Genomic DNA, 27,146 nt, shown 5'->3' with positions numbered 1-27,146 from the left:
AAATGTGAGCGCTCACAGGTTTCCGAGCGACATCAAAACACGTGTGTGCCAACTACTGCCAATCGATGACCCAGTCCACCGCACCCAAAATAGCAAGCTATTGAGCTAAAATAGCGCAGCATTGAGTGCTGTTCCCATTTAGCATCACTGACATCATTCCACCTCTAAAGTTTCTTTGGTGGAAACCATTGCATTTCACAACAGAAAAAAAATGATTTACACTTGCCCTCTATTGATCCAAAGCTACTAAATGTAGGCCCTTGCTAGTTCATAGATATGATGGCACCTTGAGAACCTTATGTTAGGATTTAAAGTTATTCAGAATTGTACATTATTATGGCACGATCTGATATCGCCAAGTAATTAACACTCCTGGACCGATGTGAAAACGTTCGTCCAGGATTAATGTTATAGCCAACCAATCAGGGGTCATTAGAGGTGGGATCATTAGAGGTGGTACGTCATCAACAGGGCGACTAGCATTTCCAAATATTCGCCTTATTCACCCGGAACGTTCTAAAGACGTTGAGGGGTACACTTCAGGGGTGCATTCGGCAACGCACCAGCTGTCATGGCGCCTCAGTGTTGTGTGCCCAAATGTGCGTCCTCAAAGAGAAAAAATCCTACCGTGGACAGACTTTCCACCGTTTCCCCAAAGAGCAGGCACTTCGCCGTGAATGGATAAATCACGTCAAGAGGGATCCTGGTCCATATTTCAAGGTAAGATGCGAAATTGTGTTCAATCATACGCATTAGCTAGCACAAATAAGCTAGCTCGCCAAACTTGTCATGACTCATGTAGCCTAATGAAGCGAATGCCTCGATGAAATAAAAAAATATGAATGTGTAATTACACAACGCTACATTCATATGATATTTCCAGATCGCTATTTCAAGATTATGCTTTTAATTGTATGGTAAGCGATCCGATGGCCACTGATTTTGTGCTACCAGAACCAGTAGCATAGGGCAGGCCTACTTGTGCTAAAATCAAGTTGTTTTGCTAACGAACTAAAATGCATACCCTGGTATTTATGGTTACAGATCAACGCTGAGACCAAGGTTTGCTCTGAGCACTTTGAGAAGCAGTGTTTTGTAAAGACCGCCCGTGGTATCACATAGCTTATAAAGGATGCTGTGGAAACTTTGTTCGCCTGGACTTCAGAGAGGCCAAAGAGGAGAATCATCATTCGCAGACCGAGGTTACTTTGTTCAGTCAATATTCAACTGACATGTGTCTACCAAGCCTCATAATAATAATAATAATAATAATAATAATAATAATAGAGAATAGTTCACCATAAGAATAGCTTACATTTAAGAGGAGATATAACTTATTTGTTTGCATTGATCATGTCCTCCTGAGTCATGAGCCAAAGATTTCAAACTGTGATGTTATTACATTGCATTACATTTCACTTAGCTGACGCTTTAATTTTATTCAAGCGACTTGGTTATTGTTTGTCAGGGTATTGGTTACAGTGCGTCCCTGGAGCAATGTGTCAATGAGCTGTGTTAGGTGCCTTTCTCAAGGATACTTCAGCCATGAAGATGTCAGTAGAGGTCAGGGGGATTCGAACCTGCAAATCCCAGATTTAAAGACCAACTCTCTAACCACTAGGCCACGGTTGCCCTGTGTATGTTGTGACTCTCCTGTCCTTTGTGTTTCTTTTTCAGTACGGATTCCATGGAGGTGGATGAAAACCAGCCTGATGTGAGAAGGGATGCCTTGAGGTAAGTTAATGAATTGTATTTAGTTGTGCCATAGTTTGTAATTCATTACTGCATTCAGTTTTATATCAGTTAGGAATTGACCGTTTGATTCACAACTAGTAGTGTTGTCTTGTTGTCCAGGACTGATACAGCATCACATTCATCCTGGACTGCTGTTACTTATCTTTAGTCCAGGACTGATACAGCATCACATTCATCCTGGACTGCTGTTACTTATCTTTAGCCCAGGACTGATACAGTGCCACATTCATCCTGGACTGCTGTTACTTATCTTTAGTCCAGGACTGATACAGCATCACATTCATCCTGGACTGCTGTTACTTATCTTTAGCCCAGGACTGATACAGTGCCACATTCATCCTGGACTGATACAGCATCACATTCATCCTGGACTGCTGTTACTTATCTTTAGTCCAGGACTGATACAGTGCCACATTCATCCTGGACTGCTGTTACTTATCTTTAGTCCAGGACTGATACAGTGCCACATTCATCCTGGACTGCTGTTACTTATCTTTAGTCCAGGACTGATACAGCATCACATTCATCCTGGACTGCTGTTACTTATCTTTAGTCCAGGACTGATACAGCATCACATTCATCCTGGACTGCTGTTACTTATCTTTAGTCCAGGACTGATACAGCATCACATTCATCCTGGACTGCTGTTACTTATCTTTAGTCCTGGACTGATACAGTGCCACATTCATCTTGCCTTTGGTGGGTAGAGTGGAGAAGTAGCAGACTGATGGCTGCCTTTTAGAGTAGTGTAGCCTGATAGCGCAATTAAAGCTTATTCATCAGCAGCTAATACTACCAGTTTAGCCATCTCAATTATGACAGAAAATCTGATTAGAGCAGCCTAGTGCAGACGTGCTACTTCCACACCTTTATTTGTGCTATCAAAGTTTAAATAGAGGGGCAGAAGCTTAGTTCATCACTTTTGTCCTGGACCATGTTTCATCATCAGTCTCACTTACCACTACTTGTTAATCCAAGGCCGATACAACATTCCTTAATTTCCCTCTAAGATCATTAAAGTTATACTCTACTCTACAGAACATTCATCCTGGACTGTTGTTAAAGGTCCACTGTGTGAAATGTTTAGTTGTTTATTTCCAGAATTCATGCCATCCATTCACTAATGTTACCTTTTTCATGAATGCTAACCACCACCACCAAATTCTAAGTATTGATTATGACTGGGGAAATTGCACTTTTCATACATGAAAAAGGGGATCTTCTCCATGGTCCGACATTTTGAAATACCAGAAATAGCCATTTTTAGCTGCAAAAATGACTATACTTGGGCCATTTTAGCCTACCTCATTACTTAGTAAACTTTCATGAAAAGATCAAATTTGGCAATAGGTAATCCAGTTTCAATGAACAGCATAGTTGCAGTACCTGTTTTGACCACACAGTGGTCAAAAAATGCACAATACTTATCTGTTGTCCAGGACTGATACAGCATCACATTCATCCTGGACTGTTGTTACTTATCTTTAGCCCAGGACTGATACAGTGCCACATTCATCCTGGACTGATACAGCATCACATTCATCCTGGACTGCTGTTACTTATCTTTAGTCCAGGACTGATACAGTGCCACATTCATCCTGGACTGCTGTTACTTATCTTTAGTCCAGGACTGATACAGCATCACATTCATCCTGGACTGCTGTTACTTATCTTTAGTCCAGGACTGATACAGTGCCACATTTATCCTGGACTGCTGTTACTTATCTTTAGTCCAGGACTGATACAGCATCACATTCATCCTGGACTGCTGTTACTTATCTTTAGCCCAGGACTGATACAGCATCACATTCATCCTGGACTGCTGTTACTTATCTTTAGTCCTGGTCTGATACAGTGCCACATTCATCCTGGAGTGTTGTTACCCATCTTCAGTCCTGGACTGATACAGCATCACATTCAGCCTGGACTGCTGTTATTTATCTTTAGTCCAGGACTGATACAGCATCACATTCATCCTGGACTGCTGTTACTTATCTTTAGTCCAGGACTGATACAGCATCACATTCATCCTGGAGTGTTGTTGCTTATCTTTAGTCCTGGACTGATACAGCATCACATTCATCCAGGACTAGTGCTGCATATCTGTTAAGCTGCATAGCTATTTTGATAGCAACTACCAACGTGCCCAAGAGTTAGCTTTACAGGGCATTCCAATCTAGCTAGGATAGTAATCAAGAAGTTTGTTATATCAATTTTAAGTCCGTTTTGACCAAATACGTAGTTGCCTTTGGTGGGTAGAGTGGAGAAGTAGCAGACTGATGGCTGCCTTTTAGAGTAGTGTAGCCTGATAGCGCAATTAAAGCTTATTCATCAGCAGCTAATACTACCAGTTTAGCCATCTCAATTATGACAGAAAATCTGATTAGAGCAGCCTAGTGCAGACGTGCTACTTCCACACCTTATTTGTGTTTGTACTGAAGTCATAGTGACTTTGGTGTTAGTTAGTTACTCTAGTCATTACCAGTGTTGGGCAAGTTACTCAAAAACAGTAATGCATTACTGATCACATGTTACTGTCTTTTCAAAATAATCCCGTACACTACAATGTTAATATATTTAAAATGCATGGCATTACACTACAGTTGCATTACTTAAGTTACTTGCGCCAAGAGGACTGTAAGCCTCAATATGGATCTAACAAACATATCAGTATCAGGGTGGTACATTTCAGTATTCAAATAATTTAAATAATTAATACAATATGGTTCTAGCTGTGATTACATCACCTGACCTCTGCCACACAAAAAAAATGTCATTGACCCATATGCTGTAAACAACATTTTTCTAATGTTTTGTTTTCTGATCTATTACAGGTGGAGCTTTCCCATGACCAAGAGATGAACGCTAAACTCAATAGTTTTTTTTTTCTCCTCCTTCCTGCCTGCACTGTAGAAAAAAGTCAGTCAGTAAACAAAACAAATGATTGGATTTCACAGATTTGTTTATTACAATTTCAGAGAGAAGTGATGTATGCATAATAAAATACATTATTATATAATATAACATTTAGTATAATAAGATGATCTATGATGCACACTTAAAGCATGAGAGATTTGTAGAAATAAACATCAATTCAATGTATGTTTCCTATTTCACTTGTGACTGAATTTTTCATAATACGAAGTCTTGCGCTTGTTTGTGTTTCTGTGACTTCATCTGCATTGAAAGTGCCACTTGGGCCTAAAAAGGGTGGAGTCACAAGGGAGACATTTCATTTTGATAGCATTTCCTTAATCAGAAACCCTTTGTCTGCCATGACTAAATCGCCTTCTTCAAGCATTGCCAGGATGCTGGACAATTCTGTAATCTCCTTGTCGAATATGGAGCCTGTGTACAGGTCACTAACGAATGACACCTCACCAGACGGGGCAATACCAATCAGGCCTTTTGAAAGTTGGGTTGCCCTTGTAATGGGAATAGATTTCGGAGTTAAGTACCTTCGAACTAGGCATTTGCACATATATTTCTGTACAGTCTAGAATGACTCTGGTGTCTGGGTAAGTGTTTTGAAAACAAGTAGGCATACATTCATCTACTGTGGCTGTTGAAGGCCAAATGGGGAGAGATCCTAAAATGTATAGATAGTTAGTCCAGGTGACACAGATTCTGCTCACAGTTGACTGTGACACACCAACGCGCACCGCAAGGTCCTGCTCAGCAAAACCCTGTCTGAGGCGAAAGAGAGAGAAATAACTGGTCCATAGTTGCTAGTTTGGGGATATTAAATGCCTGTCTAATGACCTGTACCCCTGTTTGTTTAAGCCTTTGAGCCTGACTCCATCCAACTATGCTTGTGGCTGTGGGCTGTAGAGCCATATATACAGCTTTAAAGGTGGCATAGTCTGGGAATCCTGTGTAAAATGACATCTGACTATCATCACTGGAATCTTGACACACTGAACACTTTATCTTTAAAGGGACACTGTGCAGGAAATGGTCAAAAAAAGGTACTGCAACTATGCTGCACATTGAAACTGGGCTGCCTATTGCCAAATTTGATCTTTACATGAAAGTAATAAACAAATATTTTCAAATATGGTCCAAGTACAGTCATTTTTGCAGCTAAAAATGGCTATTTTTGGAAATTCAAAATGACGGACCATGGAGAAGATCCCCCTTTTAATGTATGAAAAGTGCAATTTTAGTCATAATGAATACTTAGAATTTGATGCTGGTGGTAAGTATTCATGAAAAAGTTAACATTAGTGAATGGGCAGCATGCATTCTGGAAATAAACAAATAAAAATCTCACACAGTGTCCCTTTAAGTTGTGCTATTAACTTGTCTTGCTCTATGATGTGCTTGCGTGCCGCCTCAAGTTGTCCCTCTGGTGTCAGCGGTGGAACAGCATAATCATGGTATGGCTGTGGAGGAGGTACATCTGTGCTGGAGGGACAACAAGACAACACTACTAGTTGTGAATCAAACGGTCAATTCCTAACTGATATAAAACTGAATGCAGTAATGAATTACAAACTATGGCACAACTAAATACAATTCATTAACTTACCTCAAGGCATCCCTTCTCACATCAGGCTGGTTTTCATCCACCTCCATGGAATCCGTACTGAAAAAGAAACACAAAGGACAGGAGAGTCACAACATTCACAGGGCAACCGTGGCCGAGTGGTTAGAGAGTTGGTCTTTAAATCTGGGATTTGCAGGTTCGAATCCCCCTGACCTCTACTGACATCTTCATGGCTGAAGTATCCTTGAGAAAGGCACCTAACACAGCTCATTGACACATTGCTCCAGGGACTGTAACCAATACCCTGACAAACAATAACCAAGTCGCTTGAATAAAATTAAAGCGTCAGCTAAGTGAAATGTAATGCAATGTAATAACATCACAGTTTGAAATCTTTGGCTCATGACTCAGGAGGACATGATCAATGCAAACAAATAAGTTATATCTCCTCTTAAATGTAGGCTATTCCTATGGTGAACTATTCTCTATTATTATTATTATTATTATTATTATGAGGGTTGGTAGACACATGTCAGTTGAATATTGACTGAACAAAGTAACCTCGGTCTGCGAATGATGATTCTCCTCTTTGGCCTCTCTGAAGTCCAGGCGAACAAAGTTGCCACAGCATCCTTTATAAGCTCTGTGATACCACGGGCGGTCTTTACAAAACACTGCTTCTCAAAGTGCTCAGAGCAAACCTTGGTCTCAGCGTTGATCTGTAACCATAAATACCAGGGTATGCATTTTAGTTCGTTAGCAAAACAACTTGATTTTAGCACAAGTAGGCCTGCCCTATGCTACTGGTTCTGGTAGCACAAAATCAGTGGCCATCGGATCGCTTACCATACAATTAAAAGCATAATCTTGAAATAGCGATCTGGAAATATCATATGAATGTAGCGTTGTGTAATTACACATTCATATTTTTTTATTTCATCGAGGCATTCGCTTCATTAGGCTACATGAGTCATGACAAGTTTGGCGAGCTAGCTTATTTGTGCTAGCTAATGCGTATGATTGAACACAATTTCGCATCTTACCTTGAATTATGGACCAGGATCCCTTTTGACGTGATTTATCCATTCACGGCGAAGTGCCTGCTCTTTGGGGAAACGGTGGAAAGTCTGTCCACGGTAGGATTTTTTCTCTTTGAGGACGCACATTTGGGCACACAACACTGAGGCGCCATGCACCCCTGAAGTGTACCCCTCAACGTCTTTAGAACGTTCCGGGTGAATAAGGCGAATATTTGGAAATGCTAGTCGCCCTGTTGATGACGTACCACCTCTAATGATCCCACCTCTAATGACCCCTGATTGGTTGGCTATAACATTAATCCTGGACGAACGTTTTCACATCGGTCCAGGAGTGTTAATTACTTGGCGATATCAGATCGTGCATGGGTCCAGAATTGGGTCCTCATTACATTGTAGGTATTGAGTGGGGGCCCGTTTCAAATGATTTTGTCCTGGGCCTAGCCAAAGCTGTCAGCCTCCCTGAAAATGGCTTTGAGATGTACATTAAAAAAAATGAGCCTATATGAGATGTTTTCGATATTCAGTATGGTTGACACATGTACTCAGTGCTTAATTTGAGGGGGAGCAAGGGGGAGCTAGCTCCGGAACCTCAGACGAGAGCTCCGGAACCTTGGATGGAACCTCATGGAAATACATCACAGATCCCTCTCGGGGGGGAGCCACCCATCCTCTGCGCTCCAGGACCTCCCACTTGACAAATTAAGCACTGCATGTACTGTAACCTTGAATTTAACATCTTCATCATGTTCAATTGTCATTTGCTATTTTCAAAACCAATTTCACAGCTTTTCAAAATAAAAACCCCAAGCCCATGCTATCTTTGCTTTTTGAACAATAAAGGCCCTCTTCAGCAGACCGAGTGCAGAATGACCATAATCCATCCCAGGGGCCAAATATATAAAGGAGAATAAGATTTTCACACTTTCAGCAAAGGGGAGAAAATAGGGCCAACTGTAATGTCTTTCGTGGAGTTTAGTGGTGACCCTGTTAGCAGTGATATCATGAAGTTAAAAATATAGCCAATAAATTATGTGCATCATTTTGAAAGGGGAAAAACAGAACTGATGTACGTTATAGCTTTAGTGGTCATAAAAAGCTGAATTGCTCTTAAAACATCCATAAACAGCTAAACAAACCAGATGGAGGATGTGAAAGTCATTTTGTGTGCTCATGTTGCCAGTGCTCTTAACACACTTCATTTCACTAATTAGCACTTCAACCTCGTTAACGAGTTCTTAATTAGCTCTTCAACCTCTTTAACGAGTTCTGCTACTCACAGTGGAGATCCATTATTGTGGCAAGTCTGGCAGGCTCGCCACGATACGTATACCTAAAGAAAACACCTAAAAGTCTATACGTATACCTATGTGATCCACTTCAATCTACTTCAGCTACATTTTCAGAGCACATGCAACGGTGTCGTGCCTACTACTGGATATATGAGCGACCCGTCGAGCAGAGCCAACAAGCCATTACAATGCACTACAATAGCACCTCTAAGGGTTACGTGTGGGGATAGGGCTTGGGCTTGGTAGTTCATCTCGACAAAGTAGCCCATATCGCCTCAACACCCTTATGTTGCCTTATCCACCTCTAGACTAATACCAAAATTGGTAAAAGAGCTTATTTAAGGAGTTAGGCCCACGGTATGCTTGCTGTAGGATATGCTAGCTGTAGGATATGCCTGTGCGGGCGCGATTCGTGCATGAGTGCGGTAACTTAGGCGATTCATGTCAATTTTGCGCGTGTTAGATACTGCAACCAGTGTGTCAGGTGCGATACCTTCAAACTCGCCTGGGGGCCATCGTAAGAAAGACTGCACAGTTCCATACAAGTGCTTCTGGAGAAAACGACGATGCGGCAACTTTTCAAGACCGTCTTGAGCTTGAACATTCGATTTGCGATCATACTTCCCCGTTGCACTTTGACAAAGGAGCGTGCAAATGTAGAAGTAGCAGTATCGTCTCCTTGCCTGGGGAGTCCTTATTTTGTTTTGTTTACAGTCTGTGTTCCCAATTTCCTTATCGCAATCCACTGCCAGTATTTTGCGTGTTGGTCTACTGCTTTTAAAGCAAGCATGTGCAGTCGGTTGCTCGCGGTGACGCCATAATTTGCGTCTCGCAGAAAGCCTGCCGAGGGCTTTAAAGGCATTTTTGAGACAAAGTCAGCAAATGGTCTTATTTAGTCAATTTGGGTGTACTGAATACCTGCAATATGCCGAGCTCTATTTGGCCTCTGTTGACCTCTAGAGGTCATTGAACTTTGACACTGAAAGTGTACCAACTGAACCCAGTTAGTCAGGTTTTAAGCAATCAATGAATTAATTTTAAGCAAAGTGAGGATTTAAATTGACAAATGGATTAGTTTTGGTCAGTATTGGAAGCTCACGTTTACTTTGAAAAAGGTACACTTTCAGTGTCAAAGTTCAATGACCTTTAGAGGTCAACAGAGGTCAGATAAAGCTAGGCATATTGCAGATTTGTACTCAGCACACCCAAATTGAAAAAAAATAAGTCTTTGTCTCACAAATGCCTTTGGGTGTCACAATCTAGGATTCCGGTACTAGTCTACTACTTGCATTGACTGTGACTCAATCTCTTCCCCCGCCTGACGCCTGCCATGCTCTGTGCTCATGACTTTTGTTTTACTTTCACATTAAACTGTTTTACTCTCACTTGTCTGGAATGTTTCTTGTTTTTCCCCCATCAAGAAAAAATCTTAGTTATTTTCTCTTCAACATTCTCTGGCTAAGGTAATTCTTTCATTATTGTGAGTCACTTCATGATGTTTGTCTAGTGCCAGGCCGGTGAGGCGGGACAGCGATATGCAGGCCGTGCATGATTGTGGTAGGCACAGATTACTGCACAGGCCTACTGGGCCCAGGCACACGGGCCCAAGAGCCAAGGGGGACCTGAAGCCCAAACCTCTGTGCTACAAAAAAACACTTCATTATTGGTCTTTATTTAATGTACAGTGTCCTCAGATTGTGTTGAAATGACACTTTTAACTACTGTATTTTCACATTTCCCCCCCTGAATACCACCAACAAAGGCTCTCTATCTTCACTAAAAACTTTTGAAACCTTTCAGACTCCATTTGGGTGGGGGGCTGTTCAACATCTACTGCAGTGTTCCAGTGGTGGAGCAATGCACATCATGAGAGTGCCCCCAAATAACGCAAGTTTTAGAAGGCAGGCTTCCGGAGCCCAATGACTTTATGGCCTCGTGACCCATTCTGCCATCAGTAACACTGCAGAACAGGGCAGCAGGACTTCCTAATAGTGCACATGTGGTTTTAAAAAGAGAAGAGGGATACGTTTATTTTTAGACTCAAAAGTAACGTAATGTTAAAGCACTGGGTCTCTGGGTGGTCTTGATCTGAAGTCATACTGAGTAGGAAAAAACAGATGAAAGTGAAAGACCTAGAAAAGTCCAACTGCCATTGTGGCACAGCACACAATGAAATTTGCATTTATGCCTCACCTTTGCCAGGGGTCAGCCACAAAAAGTGCCCCAAGGCAACAGTGTGGCAGGGCGTTAACCCAGGGTACCTCAGTCATGGACGAGGATGGGGTAGATCGGAGATGGAGACCCTGGTTAATTACTACCCCCACCAACTTGGCAGGTCAGGTTGTTTGCGATCGACGACTCTTTGAGCTGCCAAAATTCTATCTTAGAACATCGCACACGATGAGGAAATCTTGCCCGACAATCGCTTGTGATGGTCCTGGGGGTAACATTCCACCGATTGTCGTAAGGGGGGGGGTTCAGCCGAGAATCAGGCCGATAGTCGTGTAGTTTGAGCCTAGCTTAAAGTGATACTGTCCCATTTTTGGAAATATGCTTATTCTACACCTAGCCGCCAGCTGGTCTCAAAGAATTCAATGTTAACTGCTAGCTTAGAGGTAAAACTTCCATACTCTACAGGAGAAAGGTAAAACTCAACCATTTAACTCAAGGGGATATGTAATATGAGCTTATTTCCAAAAATGGGACAGTATCACTTTAAGAGTTAGAGCACTTCATCATAATTCTAGAGTTGCCACACTTTATGCATGATTGATGTTCTAGACTTGGAACACGTTATGTGGGATTGATTTGTATCCGCCTTCTAGCATCTACAAAGGAAACCAAAGTGCCCTGACCTACCTACTGTTATAGGCCACATGGATCCGGATGAGACTGGTGAAATCCCCACAGAGGCAGATGTGTGTGTGCATGTGTGTGTGCGTGCGTGTGCGTGTGTGCATGTATGTGCTCCTCTTTCTGTGTATGTGTTTATGCTTGTTCTGTTTGTGTGCATAGGTGTGTGTGCGGGTGCATGTACTGCATGTATGTGTGTATGTGGAGCAAGAAGTGCCCTGTATCACTGGCTTCGGGTCAGGGTGAGTGTGAAGCAGGGGAAGTAGAGCCCTGCTCTGCCTGTGGGGCCGCAGGTGCCTCACCCTCCTCAGGGAATGTTGTCTCGCCTCAAGCTAACCGGCAACTGAGTCAACACAGCGAAGGGGCTCGTCTTCATCCCTACCCCCCTCCGGAACTGCCGCGGTCAGCTGGGGCCCGTGGCTCTCACCCGCCCCCCGATAAACAGCCCTGAGGGGGCAACGGAGAGGTTGGATAACCACCGCTCGCAGGGGGTCTACGTGGGGTGGTCTGTCAAAACCCATCCACCGCCTCCATCCCACTGCCTCCACAATGTTGTCTTCCGCCTGACCCCCCAACACACACTTGTGGTGTAGGCCAGAAATGAAGCGCCTGCCATGCCCATTCAGAAGGTTCCACAGTGTGTATTTTTCCAGAGGGATTGCTGCCACAGCAGTTGTTTCCTATTTGCTTTTACTGATTTGTGGCGAAATAAAAATGAATGTGGAGGAGGGTTGAGATCATCATTATTATAATTGCCAACCCCCTGCCAACCATATTTTTGGATTTTGCTGTTAATTTCGTTCCAGGGAAAGAGTGGTTTTGGGTCAATACAGTGAGAGAAACCCAATTACTACATGTATCTTAAGCGAACAAACTGATTGTGAATGGGACTGCTGGTTAGCAGCTTGACAGCATATACTGCATATAAAGAAGTCATACTCATGAAAAGTCATGATATAGGCCTATAAAAATGACAAATTCATAAAGCTATACATTCATAAAGCCTCTATAGTGTCTACCAGATTTCACAATTTATCAGATAAAGTTAAAAGAATATAGATACAACAATAAGGGCAAGACAAATAGTGTAGAGTCTAGATGAAGAATAAAAGGAGGGTGTATGTGAGGCACTTGCCCCCCAGCTTATGTTCTTGCAGGATGAGTAAAGTGGAGAAAGATGGGGAAGGATTGGCAAATGACCTCAGCCGGAATCTAACCTGGGTCGCCTGCACAGCAGCACAGTGGCCGGCCAAAGCTGTTAGCGGTCCTGTAGTAGTAGCACAGCCCTTATAAGAACAGCCTAGCCACTCGCTATTAAGCCCAGTTGTTTGTATTAGTTTGTATTAGTTCTATGGTTCGGAGACCAGAATGAATGGGACCCAATGGAGCTAGACACTTAAAAATCACTTTTTAAGCATATGCGTGTCTCAAAAGATCTAAAACTCAGCCGTGGGTATTTTCTATATATAGTCTTTCGAAAGCAACATCCGAATTACACAAGAAAAAAATCATATACTGAGATAAAGGCACCATGAGGGGTTTTGCTCCATAGGACTCCATTCATTCTGGTCTCCGGGCCACCACGTGGACAAGGGTGGAACTGCCCCTTCAGTTCTAAATCTGCCATAGAACTAATACAAACCTGCCTCGTTTCGGCAACCGGAAATACACCGTGAAATCAACCAGTGGGATATCTGGTCTTCCTAGAGTATCTGTGGTAGTAGTGTGCCGTGCTACCAATCAAACCAAACCAGAGAGAATGCAGGAGGCCCCACAGCAATATCCAGTAAACTGGTGAACCTGGGCCTTTAAAATGGCATTTCATCACAACACAACAAAACTCTCTTTTCCAGGATGTCCTCTGCACCAGTCTCTGATTTGGTTGAAGCTAGTTCTACAGCATCCTTTTGGCTCCACTGCATTGTCAGCAGGTAACTATCAAACATCATCAGCTATTAAATACAGCACTAATATAAAGATGACTGGACTCATTTGTTCTTTACATTCGTCATAGAGATGTGCGTACATGCACGTGTAGCCTACAATGTCTAAGGTCATACAACTTACCTAAAAATCCACAACAAAGACTGACATTCGAATGATTCAGTGATAAAGATGAATGGTTTTTGAAGAGTTGGTGACCCTGAAGAGTTGGTGATCCTGACCCTTGTAAACTAGCAATACCGATAGAGAGAGGGCCTTTCTCGCTGTCTTCACCCAGGGGCCATAGTGTTTACTCAGCTTCCTGGCATTAGAATGGCCCATACAGTAGACGTCCCCCTTATTATTGTGTAAACATAATGCATGGTGTGTAGACGTGTCACCTTTGTACATGTATTGGATGCTGCACAATAAGGGCCTCCTGGCGGGCCTAATCCTGCTATGATCCGTATGTTATCTGCCCGGCGGGACCGGACACGGCTCTGTTTATAACCCCCATGGACTCATGCTGGTGCAGCCTACTGCTGGAAACAGGACAATACCCGGACCGATTTTCCTCTGTTTAGCGCGACTTGTTTCCTTCATGTCAAACAGCTGATCGTGATAAACAATTCATAATTGACTCTATACTGGCCCTCGCAAACAAAAGGCCATGGTCACTTCTCCAACAGTATATAAGCCTATGATAATGAGTCCCTCTTTGAGACCCTCCTCCCACATGCACAAGTTGTGTGTGCCTGTCTGTCTCGCTCTCTCTCTCTCTCTCTCTCATTTTGAGGTTATATTGGCTAAAATGGCTTTGTCACAGCTGTGATTGAAATCTTCAGGTGATCAGGCCGATCACAGCCATACTGTACACAGCAGCAGTATATTCTCGTCTCTGTCGAAGGCCCATCCACCATCCTCAGAAGTAGTACAGGACTACAAAGACATGGAGTGACCAGGCCTGTCACACCCAGGCTAGCAAACTAGACAATTGGCCAGGGCCCCCAGCTGACAACACTCCCAGGTAACGACTATATCTTGCAAATGACAACTATGTGAGTGTGGCAGCACCTCCCTATATATAGTGAACGAACAGTGCAATCATGCTCTTGACATGGCCCCTGTGTCCATTAGAATAAAGAGAACAATCGGGTGGATGAGGGCCCCCCAAGTCCCTCTTTCCCCAGGGCTCCTGAATGCCTTGAAACGGCCCTAGTGGTGACCCTAGAAAACACGGCCGGCTGGAGAGAGTTGTCTGGCGCGGCCCAGAGTTCTTGCACCGTGCCGTGCTAATGAGACACACAGCTGTGCACAAAAGCAGTGGACAGGAAGTTGACGGAATTATACACCCGCAGTGTCTGATTCTTTTTTTTTTCGTTCTTTCTTTTTTTTTGCCAAAGTTTCAGTCCAAAGATCCAGGGGTTCAATGAGGACTGAGCAAGCAGCCTGGAGATGAAAATGTTGTCAGTGACCATGCAGCCTGAAGGGTAATCAACGAGGATGCAAAATCTTGAGGTCTGAGGTGTTGCGTGAGTCCTTACAAGTGAAAAAGGAAAAGCATGCATGCACACACGCACACACACACACACACTGCTCTCTTTCTCTCTCACACACACTCGCTCTCTCTCTTTCGCTCTCTCTTTTGCTCTCTTTCTTTCTCTCTCTCTCACCATTCGAGTTCCTCTCCCTGCCCTTGAATGCTGTGCTCACAAGGACGTGCTGCTGAAAATAAAACCAAACCACCCAACTCAACTCTCCCATCCTGCTCATGTCTCTGCTGAAGACTGACTGAAAGTTGACACCGACAAAGCTTAGCGCTGCACTCTGCCATTCCATCCCCATGCACCAAAGGTGTAAAGGTTTCAACGCCAGCCAATTTAGTTTCAATCCCGCACTTCTGTCAGACTATGACCTAATCGTTTCCTGCTTGATCGGTGCCTCAGACTAAGTGGTTGTTTAGTTTCGTACTTTGCTCATTTGTACCTAGTGCTAAATAAAATCTGTTGGCTTTTACAATGAGGTTCAATAAATATTTGAAAGCCTTTGAGCCTTTTAAGTTCCTGAACCTCGTGAACTCCAATGAAGTAATTGTTGGGCAATGGATCTCTTTAAAAAAATTCTGACCTGAATTGATCCCATCAAACGAATTATAAAACCAATAAAACACAATTTAGAAAGAACTATAACCCTTTCAATGAAACAAATAATAACAATAATATTACTTTGACTGTGCCGTTGCCAAAAGAACATTATATTATATTTTTACAGTATTGCCTTATGCCAGAAAGTTGACTTACATAGTGTCATTTGCAAGCTCTTTCCTTACAGACGCTGTGGCCTACCTATGACCCAGCATAAACAAGATGAACGACTGCCACCAGTGCCACTTACAATCCTGTGAGTAGACAAAATGGGTCATGTTGTGCAGTCTCAATGAATCAGAGGAAAGGAATGACACATCTATAGCCTGGATATGAATACGTTTTTAAACAGCTTCTTTTTCTCCCTTTTTGTGTCTGGCACAGTGCTTGTACCCTTCGGCCTAGCTAGCTAACTCCCTGGCAGCCCAGCAACGCCACTTTTCTCTGCCAACCGCACGCCTCATGCCACTGTGGCTTTTCAAGCTCTTTGGCTGTCTGTATTGACCAAAAAAATCCTCCTGGATCAGATAGAGGAAACAGGTAGGGTGTCTGAAAAGAAATCATTAAAAATTACAGCACAATCATTTTATGCTATAATAAAAATACAGTCTGCATTTGCTGTTCATTATTGCCATTAAAATATATTTGTCTTGAATAAAAAAAAACAACAGAGAAAGGAAAAACAAACTGGCACTTCTCCAGTCATATTTTATTTTTGGACTCTGTGAAAAATAAAGTGTGCCCGAGTTTGCAAGTGTGCTGAGCTGTACAGGAAATGCCAGAGGCCACTTCCTCTTCTCCGTCTCCTTGGCAGCCAAAGCAACTGTGGCACACAGTGCAGAAATCACAGCCACATGCACAGATTTCCATCATTCTTTTCATTTCCTTTCTTTTTTTCAAAACTTAATTTATATTTTGTCTGTGTGGTGTGAGTAACTCCGAGTGAGTGTGGAATCTCAACAACTCTGCAGAGGCAAATTTGTTGTAATCAAGGTGTGGCCTGTAGTGTTGGAAGACAACAGGAAAACAGACTGACGTGACGTGAGGAGGGAGGACGTGATGGACACATTGGCAGAAAAAAACAGGTGCACTCATCCGCCCTGTTTTGTAAACAGATAAGACATCCAAACCTTTCAGCGAGACTCTTTCTCTCTCTCTCTCTCTCTCTCTCTCTCTCTCTCTCTCTCTCTCTCTCTCTCTCTCTCTCTCTCCGCCGGTCTCCCTCACGCTCTCACTCAATGCCACGTCTGTTTTGGGTAAATATTCCCAAATGACCTTTTGACAGTAAACACAAGCTTGTTTTTACGTCATAACTCCCGCCACGCAACAAAGAAGGAAAAGAGAAAAAGAAACATGGTCAAGGCACAAGGCCTAATTTTGCCACACGGGAAGACAACAGCCAGGCAGGCCTATTTAAAGACTCCCGTTTATCTCATTTTCACTCTCCTCTCTCCATCTTCCTCTCTCTCACATCTTTCCACAGGTCGGCAGGCTGCGCTGTCATCGCTGAGAAATGCAAACAAGTGTGACCTTACTGTTGGGGCCTCTCCACTGGCGACCTGTGCAGTGCAGATGTTGCGCAGTCTGGACGCTCGACTTGGTTGCATGCAAAATGACACAACGTATTTGACGAAGGCTTCCGGAGTGGTCATTCCTCCCCGCTCGCTGCCGATGACACACTCTTTCCACTCTACTCTCTACTCCCTCTTTTCCCCGCTCCCGGGTGGCGTGCTCCAACGCGATGTCGTCTTTAGGCTAAGTCGCCTGATTGTGTGCGCCCTTCGTGTGGTTTAGCGTATTTGATTATAAGGGCCATATGTGCACTGCAGATGCAAGACTGCGTTAAGAGGCAACAATGCATTACAGTAAGCGGGAGGCAACAACGGAGGATCACGTACGTAGCAGGCGAGCGGAGGCATCCGGAACCTTGTTATCGTTAAGCAGGTGTGGAGGAGCGGAGGCCACACACCTGGGTGGAGCGACCGTGTTTCGGTAAATAAACAGACACACCCACGGCTAACAGAGCTTGTCCGACCGGTGCACTTGGTGGCTGTGTACTTTAGTGACAACCGAAAGTAAACATGGCACACGAGTGTGCTGCAACTGATTTAGTGCGTCTAGGAAACAACATGGGTTTCATTAGGAGCCAGGGCTCGTCTGCTCATCCAAGCTCCTCGAAGATGTTTTCCCCATGGAAGTGGAAAGACGGACAGAGTCGATAGGGAGTTTCAGATTAATCAATCTGTGATGTTTCATTAGAATAGGAAGCTGGATCATGGACAGGGGTTGCAAATTAGCCATCTGGCTAAAAACTGCCTCTGTATTCACATCTGCACATTCTGTCATGAACTTATGCATGTCATGGTTGTAATAATGTGCACTGCATTGTCCCTGTGAAATGAACTAATAATAAATAAATAATAATCATCTCTACTGTAAGGGGGAAGGTGCTCGGGACTGGGAGCCGATCCCGATCCCAATCCTGATCCCGATCCTGATCTAGTTCCTAATCCCTTTGCAAACTCCTAGAGAGAATCTCTGTGTAAAATGTTTTTTTTTCAAAGTAACAGCCGCGCTGCAATTGGAAAATACAACTCGAGCGTATTTTTCACACCGGCGACCGGCGGTGTCTCATTCAAATGAATGGCAAAGTAGCACGCTAGCTTTGGCTGTGGGTTTTTTTTTAACAGGACTGGCTGCGCACGCCGACGCTGTCAGTGTGAAAGGCTGAGAAAAACACACCGGCCGAAACTAAGCAGAAAGACCGTGTTCGTCCCGCGACCGTTCCGTTCGGCTTTGGTATGCTTGACCCCTTACAGCTAGTACCCACTGGGGAAACTGCCAGGCGGGATCCGCGACGCTCAATATCGCGCTGGGGGTGTGGTCACGGATACTCCCATTAGATTCTCCCCAGGGCTAACTACGCTGCTCACGCGACTTTCGAGCCTCGCGGCGCGGGCTGTCTCGCAGCTGACACCGGGTAGACCTAGCGAGATAACAAACGGCGAACGGTCGTTTGCACACATTACTCACTCAATATAACAACACAGTGTGTACATGGCTTAAATACGATTGTGTTTTGGTCCTAGATAACATTTAAGCCCCGTTATATCATTATAGAAGTACAGAAGTAGTCTAATATAAGCTTGTAGCTGCCTGGTTCTGGTAAAATGCTAACGTTAGCTTACCCGGTTAGCTCAAAACATCGAGTGATCAAATGGCAATGTGGAGTAACCTATTTGTGTTACATAAGTTCGTGGTGCATTTTTACATCAATCCGTGGTAGTCGTGACATTTATAAGGATTTAGGGTCTTTATATTAAGCAAAAACGTGATGTTGGAAATCACAGAAATTGCCGCCATGTTTTTCAAAAAAAATTGTAACTCCCGCCCTTGCTAACCATACACCCGATTGGTTATTGGACCATCAAATTTGCATGATATAGAGAGCTTGTCTATATCAAATTGCGTCCCGCTGCGATATCGCTTCAACTCCGCGCTGTCAAGCGCGATATCGCCCCCATTCAAAGTCAATGAGAGCGGAGCGGAATTACTCTGTGTGGCCGTTAGAATTCCAGGGCTGAGGTCCTGAGCCCCTCATCATTCATCCGGGATTTAGATTGACAATGAGATATACACTACATCAATAATAGACATTTAGGTTAAGTATTTTTGGTGTGGTCAGACGGTTAACATGACACATTTCAAACTTCAAAGGGAGTTCCACCCTTCCACTGGTAATCATTTTTCAGTGTCAGGACCAAGTGTTTGGGTAAAATAACCCAATCGTTTCAAATTTCTGCATCATTCACCCCTCCCTCCAATAATCGTTTCTCAATTTTGCCATTCCAGACCCTCTGTACTGTACAAATGGAATTATTACGAGGGTATTGTAAGACCAGGCTAGGCCTACAAGGTTGGTTGCTGCAATTGGCCAGTCATGGGTAAGCAGTTTGGGGCTTCAGACTTCTGACAAAGTTTGCCGGTTCGATTCCCGACCCGCCAGGCTGCTGAAAGGAGTAATTAACCAGTGCTCTCCCCTATCCTCCCACATGACTGAGGTACCCTGAGTATGGTACCGTCCTGCCACACTGTTCCCTTGGGGAGCATTTGGGGCTGCCCCCTTTGCACAGCTGAGGCTTAAATGCAATTTAGTCGTTTGCAGTGAGCATTGTGTGCTGTGAAATGCTGTGTCACAAAGATAAATCCCAGCAAATGTTTGAGTGGACCAGGTGGCCAGGTGTCTTTGTACACGTGACGAGTGAGGTAGAACAATCAGCGATTAGCACTAAAGTGCTGCCCTGCTCGCTGTGGTAACCAGCATTGTACAGTATAAAAAGCTCTGCAAGTCCGGTCGGATTCTTTTTATTGTTTCCCCCCCGCTGCCACTGGGAAGCCGGGGGTTGGACAAAGGAGTCAGTTGTCCCCATTACATTTTACGGATTGAGTCGGGGGGCCTTTCAGATGAGTTCCCAAAGCTGTCAGCGACCCTGCTGCAAGAGAGCTGTGCGATAGACTAAGCACAATTAAGGCTTTCGAATTCCTGTCGTTTCCATAAATAGCCACCGTGTTTCCTCTCACTAGCGCTGCTGTCTGTTGCGCTCAGGGACGGATTTCTGCACGGGCCTACTGGGCCCAGGCCAAGGGGACCAAGAGCCAAGGGGGCCCAATCCTCTATATTTCCATTCTTTTATGGCGTTAGAATTGCACTTTTATAAACTGTATTTTCACATTTTGCCAGGGCAGAAACCCCTGAACCCCCAACAACATAGGCTCTCTAATATCTGGCCTAAACCCTAGACCTAAGGGGCCCTTTCTTTTTTCTTGGCCCTGGGGCCCATGGAGTCATAATCCATCCCTGATCGCGCTCATTAGTTGAGTGGAAAAATGGGAGCTGCAACAAGGGCCGACCGGCATGCCGGCTTTCCATATATACTCCTATAGAGCGTAAGGAAACGCAGCGGACAGGAAAGCTTGCGAGCTACTTAGAGTAATAGTAATTGTAGTGTGTGTGTGTGTGTGTGTGTGTGTGTGTGTGTGTGTGTGTGTGTGTGTGTGTGTGTGTGTGTGTGTGTGCGTGTGCGTGTGCGTGTGCGTGAGCAGGGATGTGTGGTGTGTATGTATGTGTGTACATGTAACCACATGTAAATGTACATGTGCATGCCGCAAGGGAGACGGGAGGGGACTGAGTGCAGTGAACACAAACTAAACAACAGACCTATTCAACAAATACATGCAGAAAACCTTTTCTCCATTGCTTTCCCTTCACAGTGATAATTTATGGTTAATTTATCTCATTATTAAATTTTTACTTCAATAGTTTTTGTTTACTTTTACCTTACTCATGTTTTATTTTACTGAATCACAGTTTGCTCAGGTGTTATTTCTGTTACATAGGCCTACTGCTTTCCCTTATTGCTGACTTTTACTTGCTGTTATGCCTTTTAACTTGTATGGCATTGTTGTTTTAGCATGCTACCATATTTAAATTCTGTATTGTAAAGTGTCATTGGCACTAAAAATGAAGTGTATTAATTGTATTATTATTATTATTATTATTATTATTATTATTATTATTATTATTGATTGGTGGCCCAAGGGCCACAGACGGCCAACACACTGTTTTCTTATAAATATCTTGCTCTTCTTATATTGAACATTCAATGCTCTTAAGTGAAACGTTAGAAGAAGATGTTTAGTACTGATTTGAGAAGTGTCATTGCCACATGGCTTAAAATGTGCGGCCCAACTTACGGTTGGTTATTGGTTTTAAAATGTGGCCCAAATGAAATTCTAATTGAGTAGCCCTGCTCCAATGCTGACTGTACAGCACAGAAGCAAAATATGCTGTAGAATGTGAAAAAGTATGTATGCCAAAGGAGTTTTATTTGTCAAAAGTACAGTGTACAAGTGATAGAAGATAAATACAAAATACATTATAAGCTCACTGTTTAAACACATGGGGCCGGATTCACAAAAGTTTCTGAAGAAAAAAAAGTGTTGTGAGTCCGGCCCCAGGGTTTTGTTTTGATTTTTGACATCCACTGACTCTGATGGGACGTTTGGGATGTTTTAGTAGAGAAAGTGCGCTCAACTCCGAAAAGTTTCTTACAAGGTCTTTGGGTGCGAGCAAACAGCAAAGTTCATGTATGGTAAAAAAGCCGCACTCCCGGATCAATTTCTTGCAGTTTTAATACTGGGTTAGCATGGCAGACAGACAGACGTTTCGGCCTAAGCCTTCTTCAGCGTCTTTCACGCTGACGCTGAAGAAGGCTTAGGCCGAAACGTCTGTCTGTCTGCCATGCTAACCCAGTATTAAAACTGCAAGAAATTGATCCGGGAGTGCGGCTTTTTTACGTTGACATTTAAATTGAGAATATTCCCTATTTTAAAGAGTAATTCCCATCTGTATTTTAGATGATATATTGTCCATCAAAACGTTCCACTTTTTGCACCTTTTGGGGGCCATGTAGTAAATGCATCTTGCTGTCAGGCGTGCAGTAGCTGCACAGCAATCCTCTCAATAACTGTACTTTCGGACCAACCTCTTGTTGTGATTGAATCGAAGTGTCTATCGTTTTTTGCAGTGACAATGCCAGAAGGCTGTATTAATATACACAGACTGGCCTATACAGTAAACCTACAGCAATACCTGTCCAATGCCTGGCTCAATATTAAAGGTCCAGAGTGTAATATTTTGGTAGTTCATTTCCAGAATTTTTGCTGCATTCATTATATCTTTTACATGTAAGTCAGCGATTCTCAAACTGTGGGCAGGGGAACACTAGTGGGCCACAAGGGAATTGAAATCATTCATTAGGAAATCATCCATTCTCTAACGATCAAATAATATGTATACGTGTGTGTGTGCGTGTGCGTGTGCGTGTGCGTGTGCGTGCGTGTGCGTGTGCGTGCGTGGGCATGTTGTCCTTGACTATTTATCTGATTTGTATTGTTTATGGGGTCAGAGGTGGGCCCGAGACATTCGCGGATATTTTTAAGTGGGCCGCAAGTTGGAAAAGGTTGGTAACTCCTGTTTTAAGCAATATGATCATTTGGCCAATAAACATTGCGCAGTAGCACACGTTTGACTGCAGTGAAGTGCACCAGTCCAATAAAAGTGGCTGAGAAGATCTCAATACTGCACATATCTAGGGCCTTGTTGTCTTTCCCCAAACGTAAAAACAACTTTTCCACTATTTTCCACCATGACTGGCGGGTTGGTGGTCTGGTGGGAAGACGTTTTGTGGTTGCGAGATTAGGTCTCTCATGGGATGAGTGGAGTGGAGCGTTCGGGTCTGATTTGTGTGTGTGCGTGTGCATGTGTGTGTGCGTGTGCGTGTGCATGTGCATGTGCCTGTGCGTGTGCGTGTGCGTGTGAGTGTGCGTGTGCGTGTGCGTGTGTGTGTGTGCATGTCGGAGTGGAGAGTTTGGGTCATCAATGATGATGATGATGGATTTATAGGTCCGGCGTGCTGAGCTATGAGAGACTCAGGCCAGTGGAGCTTCAAGGTATTTGGGGGGCCTAGGCGAAGAAGTACGTGGGGGCCCTTTTTTCACATCAAACTATTAGGAGAGGAGCATGGTTGCATTGGTCTTATGGCATACAAGGCGTTTGCCCAGTGGATTGTTGATGCATTTGGCATGTCCCTTCCGTCATTGCTATGAGTCCTCATGCCGCCTCTACAGCAGGCTTCTTCGAGATCAATTAGAGTCAGCTATTCATAAAGCACTTTGGCTGTCGAAATTGGCCATATTATTTGACGCTTATTTTGTCAAAGGCTTCATTGTCTCAATGCCTGATGGACCGGTCTTGGATAAAAATGCCCTACTTGGTTTTTCAGCCCAGTCCAGTCCAACCTTCGGCAGGAGCCCGCTCAAGAGGGATTTGCATAGCAGTATCATTGCACTTTTTGAACATTAAATATATTGCCTCAAAAAGTTGTCATTGCTGTCGTTTGAATACAAGTACATTACCAGGGGTGGCCTGTCAGTTGAGGGCCCCAAGACAATTGCCTAGCTTGCTTGTCTGCTTATAACAGGCCTGCTTCTGATGCGTGTTTGGAGAAAAAGAGACGGAGAACGGAGCTGAGCGAGCGAGTGTGTGGGCAAGACAGGAGCCGTCCGAGGCCGGCATGCTAGCGATGGTGAAGTCATCGGAGCGGTTTTGGTTACATGACGAGACAGAAGCAAAACAGCCTGACGTGCAGCCGCACGAGAGCAAGGTTCATGAATTCACACACGGCTGATCTTTAGGACTTCTGTTTAGCTTGTTTTAAGTCTTACATTGAAATCTTTTTATTTACATTACATTTACATTATTATTACATTACTGATGCTTTAATACTGTTATTCAGTCATACAGTTATTGACAGGGTGTTGGTTACAGTCCCTAGAGCAATGTGGGGTTGGGTGCCTTGCTCAAGGGCACTTAACGCCATGGATGGATGGAGGTGTATAGAGAGAGGTAAGTATGGGATTCAAACCTACAACCCTCTGATCTTAAGACCACCTCTCTAACCATTTGGCCACAGCTCTCTACAAGAAGAGGAAATGAGCTCTGTGCACTTTGAGAGTGACAGGCAGGAACAGTGCACCTGACGACCCATCTGACCCACTCACATATGCCCTGTGTGTGTGTGTGTGTGCGTTTGCCTGTATATGTTGTGTGTACTGTACACATTAACACACTTTGTCTTTTTGCTTTTTTTGTTCGCTACAGTAACAAGTCCAACAAGAGGGTGTGCGTGCGTGCAGAGCATTTGTGCACTACAGTGACATGCTGCTACAGTCAGGCCTGAGGCGCCGGTGTCTACACACTTCAAAGCAGCAGCAGGAGTGGGATGACAATCACCTTGATTGGCCGAGAAAATCACCCCATCGTCCAATCACATTACATGTCTAAAAAAAGGGACCACAGCTGCATACACTCTGCACTTTGCATCACAAAGTTCTCTGCCCAAGGCAACACTTGACCATTTCACTCAGGTGCTGCTTAGACGTATGCAGACATTTTACGCGTAAGCATGGCACGACGTGGACAGAAATAAAAACTCCACTGTGACAGGTGCGTTTTAGCCTCTGAAATGGGATATTTAAATTTACAGAAACTCTATATGTAAACGAGAGGACAAAACCAATGCGTTTTCCAAAGATATCCACGAATGTGTAAACAGCTTCTCAGAACCACCAAACCAGGCAGTGTGGGCGTCAAAGGGATATATATTTTTCGAGGCTTATGATGATGATAAGGGGGCATTTGTTAAGAAGAGGCTGAGGACCATGCTCTAATAGGACCTTTTCACATTTCCCCTCGTCATGGAGGGTTCTGGCCTCAGAATAGTGCAGAATAGTGTCTCCACCATGTGTCTATTACACAGTATATATGAACTTTAAAACAGGCTCTAGGCCCAACAGTAACAGTAGATATTTGTGCTTTGATTGGTCAGAACAGAATTTGGGCCCTGGTCCAGCTGTAACCTAGCTTTGTTCCTACCAGACCTCTGTGTGTGTGTGTGTGTGTGGTTCTGGAGCTCCCTGGTTGCGCTCAATACTGTGGAGCTCTTGAAGCTGCGTGGAACTACAGGTTGGGCAAGAGCCAGGCAAGCCATGACCCACCCCCCTCCACATCACTATATGTAAACACGGGAGGTGTCACCAAGTCAGATGAAACCATGTATGAAGGAGCGTGGCAGTATTTGTAAAGACCTCTTGATTGAGAACCGTTATCATCCCTTTGGCGCAACATAGTCTTCTGTTCTTTTTCCTCGTATAATGATTTCATTTTTCTGGACATCTGAGTTAAACAGGATGACTCAGTTCATTTTTCCTTTAATTTCCTCTAGATATTTGCTTTGCACATGACAGATATTGGATGGTGCACACCACTTGGAGTTTAAGACGTTTCCATCATCTGTCATTATACATTTTTAAAGTTATTCTTATAATGTGTAAGCTGCACCAAAACAGTATGGATGCAGAAGGGAAACATCGCTCACATGATGGCCATTTGAAAGTAAATTCTAATGCCTTTTATTTCCATATATTGATTCAGACTTTAATGAGACAGCTTTGTCCACACAATTATTGGCTCAATAATCCTGCCCATAGTTTAGAAAACGCCATCAAAATATAGTATATTGGCATTCCAAGCAAACTCATCAAAACAGGAAATGGAACCAAGCTGTGGTATAATACATAACCCAATGTTGAGTGCAAGCGAGTGCACTTTGAGGTCATTTCCTGCTTCCATGTTCCATGAGGCAGTAATTTGCGCTGGATAGCCCGACTTCAACTCCTGTGCCGTACTGAGTTATGGATGGTCACATTATCAATTCGCGGACTTTCTCCTGGAGCCCCTTTTTCTATGCTTTTAGGTTTTCGGCCGTAGCGACGGACAAATCGACGTGCCTGCGGTGTTTCGTAACCGAGGCAACACCCGTTGCTTTTTGACAGACACTGTCAGCGCGAGAAGGAAAAAGTGACGCAACGCATTCCAGCTCGGGAGCTGGGACCGCACGCTTGCGGTCGGATGTCTTTTAGCGGTAGTTACGGAAGCCCTCGGAGTAGAGTGGAGCTCCACTGCCAATTGCCCTCTCTAACCCTCACTATATCTTCTCATCTTCCTCCTCACCTCCCCCCATCATCTTCTCCCTCTTCCTCCTCCTCCATCTTCTCCTCCTCCTCCTCCTCCCTCTCATAATTCATCCTTCTGTTTTTGTTTGGGTTGCTTTGTTGATGCTGTGTTGTTACTTCCCCCCCAAAAACACACAAACACACACACGCATGGACACACACACACACCCCACACTCCAGCCCTTCAGTCAAGACGGCCGTTCATCCACACAGCCAATACCCTGTGGTCTTCTCATGACAAAGAGTCGAAGTTCGTCCTTTCCGGAGCCGGGGTGCAGCGGCCGGGCAGCAGAGGCTGGCGGGAGGACTTGGCGGTGGTGGGTCCTCCACTTTCCACTCGCTCAACAACAATGTTTCGATTCGTCTAATCGGGGGTATTTAGGCTAAGTAAACTATCAGTCTTCGGGGCTCGAGTCTCCGAGACCGTGGCCCAGTCATGCAGGAGTCTTATTCAAACCATTTGTGTGCGGTCGGGCAGGGAGGCAGGCAGGCAGGCCGACAAACAGACAGGTCGACAGTGAGACAGACAAACAGGGAGGCAGGCAAGCAGGCAGACAAACAGGCAGGTTGACAGTGAGACAGATAGAAAGACAGACAAACAGGCAGGCAGGCAAGCAGGGAGGCAGGCAGGCAGACAGACAGACAGGTATGGCAAGCAGGCAGGCAGGCAGACAGACAGGTATGGCAAGCAGACAGGCAGTCAAACAGACAGGCAAGCATGCAGGCAGACATTCAGACAGGCAAACAGACAGACTGGCAGACAGACAGGCAGGCAAGCAGACAGACAGACAGGCAAGCAGGGAGACAGACAGGTAGGCAATCAGACAGGCAGGAAAGCAGACGGGAAGGTAGACAGACTGGCAGGCAGGTACGCAGACAGGTAGGCAGGCAAGCAGGCTGGCAGGTGAACAGGAGGCAGGCAAACAGGCAGGCAAGGCAGACATACAGGCAGGCAGGCAGACAAACAGGTTGGGGTTGGAGGTAAGAGGTAGTGGGAGGTGAGTGGAAATGTGTGTGT

At 44.3% G+C, this 27,146-nt stretch overlaps 2 long non-coding RNA genes across 3 annotated transcripts; one reads left to right on the top strand and one right to left on the bottom strand.

The window, feature by feature from the left end:
• The first annotated feature begins 348 nt into the window (after window positions 1–348).
• LOC134467253 (uncharacterized) lies at window positions 349–4,888 on the top strand. The gene is made up of 4 exons (XR_010038494.1): window positions 349–720; window positions 1,045–1,202; window positions 1,678–1,734; window positions 4,590–4,888. It is a non-coding gene; the product is annotated as an uncharacterized LOC134467253 (long non-coding RNA).
• Window positions 4,889–5,321: 433 nt separating this feature from the next.
• LOC134467252 (uncharacterized) lies at window positions 5,322–7,450 on the bottom strand. Of its 2 annotated transcripts, XR_010038493.1 has the most exons (4): window positions 7,288–7,450; window positions 6,806–6,963; window positions 6,287–6,343; window positions 5,322–6,162 (listed from the first exon to the last, which is right to left on the bottom strand). It is a non-coding gene; the product is annotated as an uncharacterized LOC134467252 (long non-coding RNA). The 2 variants fall into 2 exon arrangements; XR_010038492.1 differs by lacking the exon at window positions 7,288–7,450 and having other exon boundaries at window positions 6,806–7,086.
• Between the last annotated feature and the right edge of the window lie 19,696 nt (window positions 7,451–27,146).

This window comes from Engraulis encrasicolus, chromosome 17 (assembly GCF_034702125.1).
Source record: "Engraulis encrasicolus isolate BLACKSEA-1 chromosome 17, IST_EnEncr_1.0, whole genome shotgun sequence".
NCBI lineage: Eukaryota > Metazoa > Chordata > Actinopteri > Clupeiformes > Engraulidae > Engraulis > Engraulis encrasicolus.
This window is presented reverse-complemented; position numbering and strand designations above follow the sequence as displayed.